Source organism: Hippocampus guttulatus, chromosome 20 (assembly GCF_054856545.1).
Source record: "Hippocampus guttulatus isolate MCC_2025c chromosome 20, RoL_Hgut_1.0, whole genome shotgun sequence".
NCBI lineage: Eukaryota > Metazoa > Chordata > Actinopteri > Syngnathiformes > Syngnathidae > Hippocampus > Hippocampus guttulatus.
Genome location: NC_141280.1, coordinates 2,270,207 through 2,288,102, shown reverse-complemented (window position 1 = coordinate 2,288,102; position 17,896 = coordinate 2,270,207). Strand labels below are relative to the sequence as shown.

Here is a 17,896-nt window from a genome sequence, read left to right as displayed (position 1 = left end):
CTTCCAAAGTAGGCTAACCAACAAAGCAAACAGACATTTGCGTCGGGCAAACAAAGTAAGCTGGCGGTGATTCATCGGCATCCAGCAGTCATGAAATCACGCTCACCCTCGCCGCCTTAGGACGGAGACCGATGGGAGTCACACGCATGCAAACGGTGCGTTTGGAACGTGGATGGACACTTGAAGGTGATGACTGTGACTGGGCCGGCAGCGTGTTTGTGTGAGGGGACACAATCCTCGAGTCAAGCTTCAAAAAAACAACCCAGGCCAGTCCAGCGCTTGACAGCGGCAATTACGCAGCACGTCCCTGCTCTAAACACTCGCGTGCTCACTCAGCCGCCGACGTCTTTTCTTTTTTTCCACCACTTCCCTTCTCCCGTTGGCACGTGGTGGAAAAAGCTATCATGAGCCGTACGCGCGGTGCCAACAGTGCCATGCTTTGATGACTTCAAATGTTTCGAATGGTTTGCAAAGACCAACGGAAACACAGAGCGACGAGTTCTCATTTCAATCTCGGAGCAAAATAAAACACTCGGTTTTGTCTTCAAATTCAAATCTAGCTTGCTGCTATAAGCCCAAAAGGCGACTCGGCTTGATTCCGGTTCATGAGCCATCAACAACACGCCGCCCTTATTTACACTGAATTTATTGAAAGAAATTAAAGAAGGCAGAATCATCACTGAAACTACAATCCGAAGCTGTCATTTTAGAATAATAATAATAATAATAATAATAATCACCAATCCTGCATATTATTGGTGGAAAGATGGAGTGCAAAGTGTTTGAAAGTTCTGCCTTACAGTCAGCAGATCCTGTTTTGAATCCCTCGGTGCGGACTATGCATGCGTGAGACTAAGATAAACTTAATCCCATGATGTGGCAGTGGTATCAGTCTGCCTATTAACTAACTAGTAGAAGCAGGTAGCTCGTAAGAAAAAAATAATAAAAATAAAATAAGTGTGCGAATAACAAGGCAAGTCTGGACAGCGCTTAAACCTGGCATGCCAGATGTTTTGTTTCACAAGAGCTTGTTTTGCCAATCTGGGAAGTAACCGACAGGAACTATTTAGAGAAGGGCGAACAATTACAACAACAAGGTCAAACTGGGTGAGTGGAAATATCGTGTCGTGTTTATTTAAAAAAAAATAAAAAATAGAATAAAAGTCGCCGTTCTGATAAAACTCTCGGTGGTCTCCTCTATCTTCTCAAAGCGCGCCAATTGGTTTGGCCGTTTTCGGATCGGCCACTCTCATCGCGAAGCTCGAAAAAAATGAAAATGGATTCGATTTGTCTGTTGTCATGAATTGTAGTGTCTGTTTTATATTAATACTGTGTTAAACCACATTAATAACTCATAGCTGATAGAAAAAAAAACGGGCATACGGTTGTCGAACAGAGAAATTAATAGGTCAAACAAATGTGGAACCCAGAAGCTAATTGTACATTAACGAAGCGTATTAGCTACCAACTTTTGCTTTCTGCTAATAGGTTTCATTCGGACAAAAAGACTCAATGCGTTTCTATATCATTTCATAAACGGCTTGACCTACGCAGCAAAGAGAGTACTGAAGTGCGAGTGCATAAGGGTATCTGTTCTAAGTCAAATTGCACATTCCACTATAGCGAGCGGGAAATGAGTATGGTTGCCATAGCTACACAAGGTGGTCGCCCTCAGATGGTCTTTGTTGAGAAAGGCGGAACATAGCAAAGCAAGGTGGCCACCCTTAGATTAGATGTCCGTTACTTGTCCCTCACTGGGGAAATTTACAGCCTCCAACTGCAAAAGACAAACGGAACATGACAAAGCAAGTTAACCGACCGTTGTCTGCTCAGGATCGATCATTACTAGGTAGTCACGCATACAGATATGGTGAAAGCCACAAGCAATCATACAAAGGCCCAGTAGGGGCCCCTATTATATTTTTATAAACAGAACAACTGTGATACTATTATAATCCACAAACTAAGTTATGAAGTAATTATAGATACCATTAAAATCTATTTAACAAAGAAAGCCACAGCCAATCAGAATTACACAACGCAGTATGACACCATTAAGTTAACAAACGATCTTAGAAACTGACCAATGAAATGAGAGGGGTTGCCCCTCATATCGCTATAGAACCTGTGTGTATTCCGGGGAGTTTTTCAGAGTTTCCCGATGTGCACATCTGTACCTCTCCGGGTTTGATTGAATAAACTCGTTTGTGACCAGCCTGCACCTCGGCCTCTGGACTTAGTTTGTTTTTGGACTTTAAACGATCTCGGCTTCAAGCTCTTAGAAACTTCTGGTGTGTCCCCTGATCTGCGGCTCGACTAAGAAACCTTGAGTTTCGCTCCTTTTGTGTCGGCCCACCGGATCCTTCAGCTGACGCCCGGGAAGAGACGGAACGCCTCGGCGCGCCCCTGGTCCCCGGGAGACGGCGTGGGGTCTGGCTCCGGGCCGACACATCAGAATCCTCCTGCCTCAGAGGATGAGACATCAAAGAATTGAAATTTGACATCGCCTAAAAAAAAATAATTGAGATTCGGACTTGACAATGAGAACAGGCACCTCTGCTACCATGGACACCTCTTCAAACCACTCCCTCCAGCGTTCCACCCTCCCCCGCGCTCCCTCAAAGACATTCTCTGCCCGACGTTGACCAGGTCCCCGTCGGCAGTCTGTGCTTTTTTTACAATATTGAGGGAAAGGCGAACAAGACGGAGTGAGATGCAAAGAAAGAGTGCTGGAAACGCTATAGAATATCAAAATGCACAGTCAGAGCCAAGAGAGCTTTGATAGCAGCCAAGGAAAGGGTTCGGGTCAAAAGAAAGCGCCCAGGAGAAAGGCTTTTGGCGGACTGGAGGAAGAAAGGATCATGATCTACCCGTAGCCGAGATGAATCTGTGAGCAAGTAAGCTTGATTCATCTGGATGTCCTGCACCCCTCGCCCCCTTTCCAAAAAAAAAATAAAAAATCACGACTTTCAAATGAATAAGCAGCACTCTGTGTCTGTCCGTGGCCCTCTTTCTTTTCCCCCTCCGGCTTCTTGACTTATCTTTAACAAACAGCAGCACAGGCTCTCAGCCACTGGCCGACAGTTTGTCACAGACCAAAAGAAAAAAAAAAAAAGAAAAAGAAAATTGTGGCAACAACAACTGGAAGAGACCGTCCAGTTCCTCAAGCTTGCCCTCAATGGCTGAATTAGCTCACATTTCTTTTTCTCGACTTTTGCAAATTTACAGAAACTGTAGATTGGAATCGTGAAAGTGATTCGCGTCCTATCTGAGACAGTCGATCGGACATTCAGATGGGATCTGGTGAAGAAAATTTGAGATGAGAGAGAGGTCAAGGGAAATGACCAAAGACGGAGGTAGCCGTCACTGGCCTTGCCTTGACTTGAATCTAACTGCCATTTCTGACAACTTGGCTTCTGATTTCTTTTTTTTTTTTTTAAGCTCAGTGAGCGCCTTCAAGGTTTCAATGGCGTCATTTTTTGGAGACGGTTTGACCACTTTCCTCCAAGCGGTACTACAATATCTTAAGAACTCTGAGGGTTGCCCTCATTATTTGGTGCTGATATCAATCACGCCAAGATGATTAATCATAATGACTTTGGTGAACTGAAGTAGTGTTAAAAGGAGGCTTAAGGCCCCCCCCCCCCCGCCCCCCCCCATGAAACATCTCTGGCACGGCGAATGAGAATGTTAATGATAAAATTAATGGACGGTAACCATGTTGAAGAAGTGGTCTTTTTGAAATGTGATTGGGGTATAACACAAATGTGATCGTTTTGAACCAAAGCGTATCTGCCCAAAGTATAAAATGCATTGCGTGCATTTCTGGGGAACACATAAAGAAAGTTTGTCTCATTTCGTTCTGTGACTCAAATCGCGTGAAAATGGCGTCAGGATTGTGTCGCGATTGATTGACTGAGGAAGGCAAAAGACATTTCGACAGAAACAAACCAAGACTCACAGACAGATTACGATTTACAATCTCGCAATGTGTTTTTATTCTCGACCCGGAAGATCAGAATCAGGCAAAAGTGCCTTGATGCGCTCGTCTCCGTCGTACGGAGCTTGCGGTAAACGGATTTTAAGCTGAACGTTCTCTTGGTAAGTTTCCGTTATACTGGCTGAGGTTTTTCTTCCCACAGCGATACGAGCTTCTTCATCTTTAACCCCACCCTTGTTCTGGAATCTTCTCATCACGAGATACAGAAGAAGAATGGGAATGACTTAAGAGAGGACATGATTGCGAGTGCAAATGACATGGGAGGACAAGAAAGAGGCAAATCGTGAGTGGGTGTAAAGGAGAGAGGGTAGTTGTATCCTAGGGTCATTAGCAACATTTCAAAGTCACCCCGTCTTTCAGCGTATGTTGGCTGACAGGTCCTGCCAACAGAATTAGCGGTGAGGGTTGACGGTGCCCTGATTGGACGTGTAACTCGGGGCTAAGACGCAGCCTGGCAGCGTCTTCCGGTTCCTTCCACTTACGTGCAGCGGTGCCGTCACACATTTGGGGGCGGCGTGTATAAAAATCGCACTTCCTCTTCAGTATAGCCCCGAAAAGGAACACGGCTGAGAGGTGATAAAGCGAGAGCATGAGGTCAGCCATTGATTCGATGGCCTCGGTTGGGACGACAACTGATAAATAACACAAGCTCAGCAATACAGTACGGCAATAATAAATCTGACCTAAAACTGCACTCAGTTTTTTCTTTTTGCACGACCCCAAGAAGTTACTCCTTTTGAACTCTTGCACTTCCCCCAGAGCCTCATCTCCCATTTTTGCCCGGCACGCCAGCGTTCCGAAGCAAAGTCCGACTTATCCGTCTGCCCAGTGACAAGTGCGCGGCGGCAGTGACAGTAGTGTTTGTTGGCTCAACTGAGAAAGGTCCATCTGTTGGCACACACACACTCCCACGCGAATGTTTACCCTAAATACAGACACAGTGGTACAGTGCCCGTGTTGAGATCCCTGTGGGTGCCCCGGCTCTTTCCCAAAGAATGAAAACAAACACGTCGGCTTCCATCGACGCTGATTTATCAAGAGCGGAGGAAATGTTGACCATATTGCACAGCGCTATCCAGAAACCTCTTTTGTATTTTTTCCATATCATCGAATGATTGACAAAGACATCATCAATCATTTGCCGTAGTCAACCAACAACAATCAATCGGGAATTGTAGCGATAATCGTATCGAAATTGGATCGTCATCGCGAAACAGAGATGATGTCTAAATATGGCCATGGTTGAAAAGAACCAATGACAACCATATCACACACACACACACACACACACACACACGCACACAAAAAGGCGTTTTTTGGGGTGGGAGGACAGACGTTAGCTCTGAAGTAGGGCCAACTCCAGCGTTCACAATGACCGCGTCGCATTCTTGCAGGAAAGAGCACGAACGGCAACTGGATCTTCCATATTTGTTTGTATTCCCAGACACTCGCTCCCCCTTCCCTTTTGCTCTTTGACCGCGGTTTCCTGTGCTCACTGCCTGCCTCGTGCTACATTCAGAGCAGAAACAGTCGGACTCAGCAAGTCCGGACAGAGCTGCTGAATATTCCCCCTCGTGCTCCCTCTGCGTTCTTCCTTCTTCTTCCCCGCACTTTGCCTCCCGCCTTAAACTCGTCTCAATTCTCTCCTTTCTCGTGGTTTTTTTTTCCTACTCTGGAGTTCTGCCGCCTGTGCTCTCCGAGCTCCACTTTCATTAAGGGGCTCTCCTCTGATAGCCCTTCATATAGCACTTCATCATCATAACAGCGAGAGCGCTCTCTCTGCGACGAATCACCTCGAGGGGCCGGTCCTAAACTCTCTCCGCTAACTGATGTCATCGTCCGCCGCGTACGTCATTGGTCTGAACGCCGCCGGGAGAGGACGCCCCAGGCGTTTGACGGAAGCCTCGGCGGGAACGTGCGGGTCGGACAGGCCAAGGACATTCCCCTTCTGGAAACGAGTGGAGGAAAAGTACAAAAAGGCTCTGGCTGAGAAAAAAACCAAAAAAAACAAAAAGAGACAGCGCAGTGTGTGTTTTGTTTGCAGTCAGCAAAGAAAGAGATGAAGAAGACGGCTGACTGAACGGAAGAGAGCAAGGAGGTTTGAATGACTTTGTTTTCATGAATGGATCTCGATAGAAACGACTGCCCACCTCGTGCGCATTCCGGCTGGTTACATTTTCTGACTGATTCTGCGCCTCCATCACTCCGTGGATAACATCGTTGAACAGCGGCGACCCTTCACATGGACGCAAACACACGGAGCCACCGTGAAATCACAGCTGCTGGATTGCGATGCGGCAGGCCACGCCGTCATCCCAGCTAGCATAAGCACACGTGGCTATGTGAGAGCGGGACCGGAACACCGCACTCGCCTCGGGTCGAAAGGTTACATGGCTATCGTGACACTGTTGCTTGGCAACAGATACGCCACACTCATCATTTCCAATGCAATCAACCCGCGTGCCAAAATCCGGCAATGATGAATATGGTGGAGGTTGCTAGAAATTGCTTTGCAACTGCGATGGACGTGCGAGAGATACTGGAAGTGCTGAATGCATTTTAGTAGACCGCAATGAATCGAGCATTGTTGAGTTGAGTTGACTCACTTTTGCACATTTTAATGGCCATAAAGTGACTGCCCCCCCCCCCCCCCACTGACACACATACAGACACTAAACACCCTCCTACCCCCAACTCCCACCCTTACGGATGCTCGGCAATGCCTTGTGCTATTTAAAACAGGATGACTCAGGACCAAGCTTGTGGCAAAAACGAGATTGAAATTAGCCAGCACGAATTCTTTCAAGAGTTTCTAAAAAGGAAAGGGAACTTGTGAATAGCCGTGTAGTTTTCAAATTGTGATGGGCTTCTTCAGGTGCGGCTGTACACTTAAAATAATCAGGTACTCTCCCGGAAGCAGGAAATCCATTATATTAAAGAGCACGCAAGGAACTAATTCCTGAAAGCCATACAAGGGGGACCCACGTGGCCGAGAGAATTAAAAACGAAGAACAGGAAGGAAACGGGAGAAAATTGATCAAGTGCTGTGGAAAGTGATGAAGAATAATAATAAATGACTACCTGTAAAACACGCCATCATTTCATTACAGTTAATTACCGGTGAGACGAGTCGACAAATAAATAGACTTGTCACACCGTTGAACCAAATCATCTTTATGGTCAAGGGTACTCGATGAAACATCGGATTACATTTGTTTATGCTGTCCTATATACGAATGCTCGTCCAAAAAATGGAAAAAGTAGGTTCATTGCACTACAGTGAAACTCCTCTACAACAAAATCATGTTTGCAGCAAGAAATCTTTCCACAATGTTTTAAAATAGATCCCTTCATCGATACTGCATCGAAGAATACGGTGCATCTAAGGGTCGGTAAAATACATTCTTTTTAATTGGGTGGCGTGTGACTTCATAAATGAAGACAACCTTCAAAACATCGCTATTTGATTTCTTTTGTAAGCCACCGATGGAAGGGGCAGCATATAAAATCTTGCCGAGGGCGCTACTTTGGCTTGAGGTCTGCTGAGCGTGTTACTGCAACTTTTAAAACGTCCAACACGGTCACATCGGAAAAGTTGCGTGGGTGGGAGCAGGGAGGGGAGTCGTGCATGTAAACAGAGCTCCATCCTTGTCATGTCTTTTCAATGCAGAGGAAAAAAAAAAAAAAAGGGCATCTTTAAAAAAAAAAAGTGCACCGCACAGTGGATTCGTTAGATAAAAGCTGCAATGGAAAGCACCGTAAAGCCGAGAATGACCATCACACGCTTACACAAGCTTGCAATTAATCACGCACACACACCGGCACTTGGGTGCTTACATCATATGTGATGGTATTTGCCCCCCCCCCCCTTACATTGCCAGGGAACAGGCCCACGCATGGACACACAGACGCTGACTAAGGCTCGAAGACTCCTGGTGGCGGGGGTGCAGCACGCGTGTGTGGGTGTGTGTATATATTTACTTGAGTTGCGTGTATTGGTTTTGGCGTACGTTGGCACGACAAGCATCATTCGCTTCATGGTTAAGACTGCAGCTACTGGAAGCGTTTCCAACAAAAGGATCTGGAATATTGAAGAGCATCCATTTCAGGGGTGCTTGTCAACGTCCAATTTGTTCAGATTTAAAAGAAATTGAAAACGGAATGATGTAGGTCCCTTGCGGGGTATGATCATTAATCAATTTGGATTGTTCCGTGTGGACGCAAGAACCTCATTAATATTTGTGAATTGGTAATAAATAGCTCTGATCAAGATGCACCGTTCTGTTTTTTTTTTTTTTTGCAAATTATTTGTGATTTAGTATCATACCTGTAATCCGTCATTGGATGAGAGATTCTGCTAACAGTTTGTAAAAAAAAAAAAAAAAGTGTCTGTGTGTGTGTGTGTGTGTGTGTGGATCTTCAGCTTCAGTGTGTGTGTGTTGGTGTGCGCATTTTGATGCAAGTACTCACTTCACAAACTGTCAAACTGTGGAAATATTTGCTTTCGGTTTGTGGTTTGAGGTTAGTGCAAGAAAGTGGGACAGGACGATGGAAAGACAAACGGTGTTTGTTGCATCTGTGTGTGCGCGTGTACATCTGTGAAATGCTCCCATTTAGCCATCCACTTGATGGCTTATGTGCAGAGCTGGACATTAATGCCTCCAGAACAAACCAATCCATTAAAGTCACGACACAAACAGATCCACATTTCCTTTCTACTCCAACTGTGCGCTTAAAGAGTTATTTTGGTAGATCGCCATAAAAGGCTAACCAACATACCCCCCCCCTGCGCTCTCCTCTCTTTCTCTATGACGTGGTGTGTTGCTTTGCTAAAATAAGAACCAGACGGTACCATATCTGTGAAGTCAACGGCGCGTTTTCTCCAACTCCCTGCGCATTGTTGGCTTTCAAAGGAATGACAGTCAACTAAAGGTCAAATGGCCAGCGATGAAGGGCAATAAGGGGGTGGAGTTACCAGCTGGGAGACAACAGGGGTATCAATTTCAAATGGGAGCCACTCAAAAAGGGCCTGAATGAATCTGGAAGCTGTGCGTGCGTGCGTGCGTGTGTGCGTGCATGCTCAGGTCTGTGTCGCAAGGGCATCAGTCAACATCAACAGCTCAGAACTTTGGAGCAAAAAGAAAAACAATGTCACGAAGAGGGAGGGAGGAATAAACTGATTAAACAAATCAGAAGGTTCCCGAGGTCATTTTTGTCCTCACACGTGATTATTCGAACCAACAGACACACAACCTCCGTGTATGGCTGCATCTATTTGTGACATCACTGTAGCTAGCCAGAAAGACGAGGCGAGTATGAGAGCGCCATACTGACGTCACCCCATTCACTCAATGTCAATTACGTAATCTCGGGGTCCAACGCCTGCAGGACAGACACGCCATGTGTCTGTGTATATACGTATGCGTGTGTGTGTGTGTGCGAGGGTGTGAGTGAGTGCGCAGGGCAAAAGTACACATAATTGCAATCTCATGTGTGAGAGGAGATGTAAAAACCAGGCATGCTGATGACATCATTAGCACCGAGGCGGGCTGGCGTGCGTTCGGCGGCTGTGTCACAGTTGGGAGCGTTTGGGGTTGAAGAGGCGGAGTTCACAGCCGTTATGCAACACACTTCCAAATTCCACAGACTAGAAAATGCCCCCCCCCCCCCAGACATTTTTCTGCGTCTTCAGTGTCTTACGGAATGCGTGCATCTTCTCCAACTTTTTTTTTTTTTTTAAATACTCGAGGCAAAGACTGAATTAAAAACGCAAACACTCAAGCATCATCATGAAACGCACACTCCATTTTTCGCACGCACGCATGCACGCAAACTCTCATCAACAAAGCTTCCTAAGGACAGGAAATCCTTCCGCCCACGTCCCTGCGTTGCTAGGCAACCGTAGCAGCGTCATTCTGTGCATGCCACCGCCGCGGAAAACAAAACGCGCCAACAACATTTCCGTGAACTCTGCCGCTCCTTTTGAAGCGCGTAAAAGTAGGCCAGACCCGAGGAGGGCGATAGCGATAGCCTCCGCGTTAACACTTATGGATTTATACCAAATGTGACATCACCTTCTGTAAACATAACCCACACCCCCCCTGCTCTATTTTTACAGCTGACGCCTTGTTAATGCTACTGCGTGTTTGGGTCTGTGTTGACGCATGTGTGTTTTGTGTATCACGGCGCATGGTTGCGGCTCGCGATACCTCAGCAAGTCCAAGTGGAGAGGGTGCATTTTGGGCCTACTTGTGACATGTCATTATTTCTAATCGACAACGAGCCGTTTAAAGACTCCCAGAACTTGGGCTCCAAGATCTAAAAACCAGCAGTTCACTGGACTGGACTCTGCACGGTTGCTGCGCAGGAACTCCTCGACTTCATCGGAGCCACTCTGTTGTCAGTTGTCATAGCAACCAAGGTCATCGCATCGACGCGAGGATTTACACCGGTGAAAAATGAGACGAGTGGAACCTGCGCCGAAGAGCGCAAACATCTTCGCTTTACTGGTGCTCGGGGTCACAAGGACATAGCGGTGGCTCTTTGATCTATAAATCACGCCTTTGAGAAAGAACGGATAGCTGCTGCGGTCGAAGAGATATATTCGATATTGGACATGCGGTAAATAGTATGTCAGGTATGTCAAGCTTGAAACGTGACCTTGGGAAGTACGACACTGAGATAACTCGTGTTGCTCTTTTCCGTTCCCTCCAAAGAGCCGAGCCTCAATAATTGCCTCGACTGATGACATCTGGGAGCGATGAGAATTATTTCATCAAGAGCAGCGCGGCTCAGTAGATTTCCATCAAAACGCACAATGCAATGATTTGTTTGGGATTTTTATTTTTTTTAATTTTTTTGTTCCTGATGGGTGTGAACCGCGTCTTTAATTAGTTTGACTATATTTGGTGGGCTTGGATCTATAGGGACTTAAAACCTTGACAACAGTGCAGTCCTGATCAAGAATTCTGGAGGATTGCTTTCACTGTGCAACACGATAGCAGCTGTCACTTGAGAATTTTCAAATCGAATTCGAAAAACACGGGGAAAGACAGGCAAAACAGTCGAATTTCATTTGTCGCAAACAGGATCACATGCATCACACACACACACACACACACAACCGCCCACTTGGTGTTTTTAAACATGTTCAGAGGTGATTCCAGGAAATCAAAAACTCACTAAAACTTGTGATCAAATGAGAGCCTAGGAAAAAAAAAAAGAAAGAAAGATGGAGGCGGGCTGTCTTTGCCATCTGCTTGGAATAGTTGGTGACGAATTTAAAAAAAAAAAAGTATTCTTCAAGCACGACGGAGAGTCTCCCACCCTCTGAGAAATATCCTGCTTGATCATCATCAAATGCATCAAATATTCAAATATTTATTGTTGTTGGGGGGGGGGTTTCTCAGTTCTTTTTTTCCCCATTACACCGGGGAACATTTTTTTTGCTGAGTTAGGTCTGAGAGAGAGAGAGAGAGAGAGTCACATCTGGATGCTGAGAGTCAGCAGCCTGTTGCAGCAGTTCCAACTCACTTTTTCTTTGATTTCTTCATTTTTTTTCCCCCCTCCTTATCGTATTTTACTTGACTTTTTCTTTTTCATCCAACTTGTTGGAAATATATCAATGCCAGCTGACTTTATTTCCTCCTCTTTTTCACGATGCTTTGACACCCATGAGGAGCGACTGCCTCGCCCAAAACAGGACACCGGCCGGCGACCCCTCGGCGAACGATGTAAGAGAGAAGAATGAAATGAATGGCACAGGAGATTTGAACCGTTCCTTCCATTGATCACCGAATGTGACCTAACAGCTGTTAGAAAATTGTTTGCTTACGTTCAGCCAATCAACACTGCGCATGCTGTGATTGCTCTGTTACAATTTTTGTTTGGAGGGTCCATGATGTGCATTCATGATGATGCGATAATTAATCTGCTCAATCAGTGAGCAGGGCTGAACGATTAACAATTAATACAGATTGACAACGCAATTTGCAACGATGCAATTTTCCAAAAATTGCAAAGGCCGCAACTTGGAGAGGGGAAAAATAACAAACTGCTTCATTTTGGTCGATCGGAATGCTTTTTTAAAAAAAAAATACAGATGTAAATGTCTTTATATTATGTATAATGAGTTCAGAACATGTTTACATACCGTGTGTTTCATGGAGGATTAACATGTAATTGTAACAAAGATGCATTTCCTGCTTATGTTGGTTTAAAAAAAAAAATAAATGCATGGGAGGGGGACCTTGAAAAACAATCGCATCTAAAATCGCAATTGCAATTAATGAGGGGGGTGCGATGAGATTATTTTTCAAAAGTGCTTCGCTCCACCAATGTGTGACTGACAGCGAAAGTTTAACTAAAATCCAAACTAAGAAATTCATCATATCGTAGCAGTGAAATTTTTTTTTTTCCATTGCATTTCAGACAAGGATTCATGGTTCATAGATCAGAGTGGACCAGACCGGGGGGAGAGAACAGTGCAGTTGCAGTCACAAATGATACAATCAGAAACATCAAAACAGCCATTTTTGAGTATTTATTCTGAATAAATCATGCCCTGGCATCCGAGAAGCCGCCTGATGCTTTTATCCAAACACAGACTATTCAATTCATTCACACATGAATTATAGATCCATAATAGGTTGCTTTAGCTGTGTTAGGGGAATCCGACAAACAACACTTGTAGTGAGAGCACTAACCCTCCGAGCCATCCATACCAATTATCTGTGTCTGGGGTGGAGTCTGAATTCAATATTCAATTTACACAACTTAATCTCACATCAGAGATTCCGGCTGGCAAAAAAAAAAAAAAAAAGTGCTGCTGTCTGAAGAATCATAAAAAAATCAAACAACACCACTAAAGCCTCCCTGAGAACGTGAAAAAGAGGCGATATGTGCAGAACGCCGCGCCACGGGGGTGTCCATTGAGAGGCACCAAGAGGTGGAGGGCTTGAGGGCTCCATTGAGCGCAGCCATGGGGGGGTCAATATGTGAATGAACGCTTGCCATGGAGGTGAATTATGAATGAGTGGCACTCTGAGCACTCCTGGAGGGAGCGCGTCAGGCCCTGTCTCCTTCACTCCATCTCCGCCTTGCATTTCTCCTCCTCCCCCCTGTCCTAAAATCTCGACCCTCCCTTCTGTTTTCATCTCTCGCCAGGGGATTACTCTCCGCATCTGCCTTATTCTTTGCTCATCATCTCGCTTTTCTTTCTGTGAACCCTTCCTTGCTTCTTTTTCTCCACACCAGGGGGGCTGCCCGTCTGACATTCTTCCCCGACGACACACATCACAAATGGACACACGCGCAGAAGCAAAAAGGTAATGCAAAAGCAAACAGTCCCGCACGTGCAGCGGCAGGGGGGGCATGCATCAAGTGAAACAAACGCTCTCAGGCACTGACACAAACGCGCGCGCGCCCACGCGTACGCGCATTTCTCCCAGCTGTTCTGCTGGCCGCAGAGCTGAAGAGAATGTGCGCGTGTGTATTCGTGTGCGTGTAATCCAATGTGCTGCTGCTCAGCCTGTGCCACGCTTGCTCCTCTGTTGCTGTGCGTTTGATCAAATCTGCCTCCCTCAACCTGTTTGCCGTCTGAAACACACACGCACGCACCAAAAGCGACGGAAGCCTCTCCAACTTAGGGAACGGCATTTGCTGTCACTCAAGTTACCGGAGAAAAGAACATTCATTCGTTCAGCCGTTTAGGCGCCCTGACACCAGACACCCAAAACACACGAGTGAGCGTGAGGCTCGATGGTGTGATTAAATTCGATCGTCGTTGAAGGAAATGCATTTCACTTGAGTCACCGCATGCGCTGACTTGAGTTCCCAGCAGGGAAGTGCGTGTTTGTAGTTTGTTGTAGGAGTTAAGTATCCGCTCCTTTGGACCCCTTCACTCCAGTTTAGAGTGGTCAGCTCTCTTTCCACTTTAGCCCCCTCTTTTTTTAGAGCGTTATGGAAAGAACCAAACGACTAACCACGCGTGATCCGCACACACTTTGAAGTGCCCTCGCACACCTCCACTGTGCCCTTTAAGTGCAGTCGCGGTCTTGCAGCGCATGTCAACACCACGCGTACACTCACTCGCGCACAAACCAAAAGAGCCAGAAAGTCACCTTAGGATCCTGCTGCGTTCCAGGCGAGCCGCTTTTCACTCTCTTCCTACCCTCTGTCAGACTTTTCTCGCCGCCCTCCGTCCTTCCGTCCGTCCGTCCGTCCTTCTTTTCTCCCCGTATATCCGTCCGTCCTTGCTGGCTCTCTCTCCTTCCCCCACCCCCCCTCTTTGCCTCGGTGCTCGGTCACTTTCCAGCGTTTTTCCCGAGTGCTTCCATGTCCGCCCCGCCAGTCGTTTCTACCGCCGAGGGAGCGCGTACGCACTGACACGCACACACATGCATAATACACACACGCGCGCAAGCCAGCCGCTACGTTCCAATGCACTCTCTCACTCTCGCTCTCCACTGCCGAGCTCAGTGAGCGTTTGTGCGCGTGTGTACGTGGGCGCGCGGTTGTGTGCGTGGTGGTTTCTCTGCTCCCCCCCCCCCTCCCCTCAGATCAGCAACGGACTTCCACGAAAGTAAGCCACGGGTCCTAACGCTAGTAGGGTTCACTGAAAGAATGCGATTGCGCATATGATGTTATGCCCAAGATCATCTCTTGCGCTAAAGTTGAACAATTCTCAGTTTAATCAGAATAAACAGAAGCAGGCGAGGTGTGTTTGCCCCCCAGTTGTTGTCATGAACTAAATCTGCTGATGCAAAGCTGTTAAAATGTGTCTCCAGTAGTAGTGTGTCGATCAGGGCGCGATCGACCGATATCAATTCCGATACTGATCACATGGAAAAGCTTCACATTTTTCAATTTTAGAGCCACTCAGTACGAATCACGTACTTTTCAGACAGAAATCAGAGGGTCACAATCGGAACGCGATCAATCGTCCAGAAATGTTTTTTTCCCCCTTCTCATTATGAGCGCTCTACAAGGAAGAAAAAGAAGGAAAATATTGAGTGTGCCGGGAAGGATTTTTTTCGTCATTTTTTTTTATGTTACCAAAACTGGTATTGTAAATGAATGACGGTACAAATTCATTTTTCCTTTTGATTTTGAAATGATGTATGTTTCAGTTTGTAATCGTTTTACTTGTGTATGTAAAGGAGTTGAATCGGAACTTATTTTTGTACTTCTATTTCTGTACTGCACAACAGTTTAATATGAGACTTGTGTTGAAAATGATGGGAATGAGGAAACAGGTTACCTCAAATTGAATGTAATTTCAATCCAGTTCCCTTTCACCATTTACATGAAAAAAAACTTGTTTTGAGTATGACCCAGGGGTTGTTATGGCAACGGAAAAACATCATGCGATAGTGCAATTTTCGATGGAGGATGAGCGAATACTGTCATTAAATTTCAGCTCGGCCTCATCTATTTTGTACATTTGTAAATCTCTGTGGAAATGGCATAAATCAAAATAAACAGAATATGGAGACTGTGATGTTTAACCACACCTTTGTATTTTTAGGAACGGTGGTAGAGACCCTAAATAACTCTCTCTTTGGAGGATTGTAACGCTGTTGATATAGCCGTCTTGTGGAGCATCCGTTTTTGTTTTGTTTTTAGATTTGATAGCAGAGTGACTCATCTTCCAATGAGTCGATCTTTGGTGCAGCTAACCTCTTCCTCATTTCTCCTGCTCGCCCTCCCCCCTCCCTCCCTTTTCCCACAGAGCGTCATCAAGTTGCCATAGTAACGGCCTGCCTATGGGAGGCAGCGAACAGATCATTAACGACCAGGGGACCCAGAAATTGAAGGACACGATTCCCCCCACCCCCGCTTTTTTTTCTTCTTGAGAACACAGGAAGTGGGAAAGCTTGACCACTTTCTGTGTTAAATAGCCAGAGCAGCTCAAGTGAGAGAAAGAGTCTTTGGAGAGCAAATAAGAGTCCTTGAGCTCCATTTAAGCCCTTGAAAAAGATACATGATGCATATGCACTTTTCAAGTATGTTGCTAAAATACAAGACTTGATTCGATGTACAGGATCGAAACAAGTGTGTCGGGAATCTTTCACACAAACGCACCTTGCATGATTCCTAATTCATTGGCATAACAACATGGCAGTCACTCGATGAAAACCGACAGTAAAGCACTCCAAATGTGTTGCTGTTGTATTCATAGGTGGGGAAGTAGGAAAAACACACCGCAGCAAATTACAGTTAAAAGAAGGAAGCACAAAACACAACAGTGCAAACTGTATTGCTGGGTCAGGATCAAAGAGAATGTGTGCACGGGGAACAAAAAGCACTGCTTGAGTTGTCAAATACAGTTTCCCCGTTCCGTAATATTCGTGGGAGGTCGAGTGTGTTTGTCCATAAAGGCCTCTTCAAACAGCAGATTGTGATACCTTCTCTTTTGGCCTCCTAATGTTTTTTTTTTTTTTTTGCTGTAGTCATTGACAGATAGTTTCAGATAGTTCGCGCAATTTTTCTGTCATTAACTGCGACTGTTTTCTTGGATGTGCCCATTCAACTCGTCTGTGGCAAAGTACACCAGTGATTTATTTCTTCAAGGCATTTGAAATGCCGTCGTGGTTGTGCATAATGTCTGTGAAATATCGATGCCCATTTTCCATTTCTCAGTTGCGCTCTTGCTTGATTTTCACCCATAGACAGTACTCGGGTTTTCATGTTGGTTACAGCTTTAACTCGAGTAAATATTATCGCCATGGGCAAACCCAAAATTTGAAACTATGCATAAGCAATATTATTATTATTATGAGCGAATTAGTAGCGAATTAGTAGTATTTCAACGAAAGCCACCTCAGGACCTTTGCTCACTTGAAAGTTGTGCATTGAGTCCTGACAAAGTTCATCTTTTAATGCGAAATGTTCTATTTTCCAGCAAAAAAAAACAACAAGATCTGATTCACTGATCCAATTCTTTTTAGAAGCAACTTGGCAACATTTCATGCGCATAATTATGAAGCAAAATTAGGCTGTGATACACTTCAGAGCCACAATTGCAGCTGGTTGTCCTTTCTTTCTTTCTTGCTTGCTTGTTTTCTTTCTGTCCGTCTTTCAATTTCACAGAGCTCATGATTGGCAAAACGCGACTCTGAAGAGAGTGCTTTCTGTGCCGTGGTGCCCTGACTCCTCACATTTCAATACAACTACGAAAATGGCAAACGTTTGCGTGTTTCCATCATGCCAGCTGCGCTTTGTGTGCTAAAACAAACTACAGCGGTCATTCTGCGAGGATTAAGTTTTAGAGATTGAGGCTAATGGTAACTGGTTGAAATGGACTGAAATGCTGAGTGCGCCACTCGCTTGTGCACTTTGTGTCAAACAGCACACTCCAAACAAAAAAACAAAAAAAACATTCAGGTCACAAATAAGTTAGTGGCCTGGGAGGAGCGCGCTTGCCATCGCTGCCTGTCGACGCAGAATTTTTCCACTCTGTAATCACGTTCCGTATGTGACAGGAACCAGGCAGGCGTACGGGCTGTCAATCAGATGGGCTCTTTGTTGGGACTTGTTTGTGTGTTTCTGCACTTTTTCGCTGTCACTTTGTTTTATTCATGTCTTCGAGCCTTCAGGTTTGACAAGGAAAAGATTTTCATTGCGGGCAGGCAAAATAAAGAACTGCAGGAGCCTCGTTTCTCATACGTGCGCCGCACGACGCCATTTGCGCCTTTAACTTAGGTGGACCGCACTTCGATATGGAGGCATTTAACATTCCTCAGAAAAGAAGATTGCTTCCCAAACGCAGCTGCGCACCACATGGATCGATAGTAATCCGCAGCGGGAGCCGTTTGTTTTGGAAAGTGTGCGCTCGTGAACCGGTGAGTGACATTTCCACTCATGCATGCGTGCAACATTATCCATTTTGCTGCA

General features: G+C 45.6%; 1 protein-coding gene across 1 annotated transcript in view; it reads right to left on the bottom strand.

Annotated features, from left to right (window-relative positions):
• Nucleotides 1–14,499, bottom strand: part of LOC147187479 (forkhead box protein N3-like) — a 46,937-nt gene extending 32,438 nt beyond the window's left edge. The window contains exon 1 of the mRNA XM_086100382.1: nucleotides 14,122–14,499. The gene's annotated coding sequence lies outside the window, so the exon portion shown is untranslated. The remainder of the gene's footprint in view (nucleotides 1–14,121) is intronic.
• Nucleotides 14,500–17,896: the final 3,397 nt, after the last annotated feature.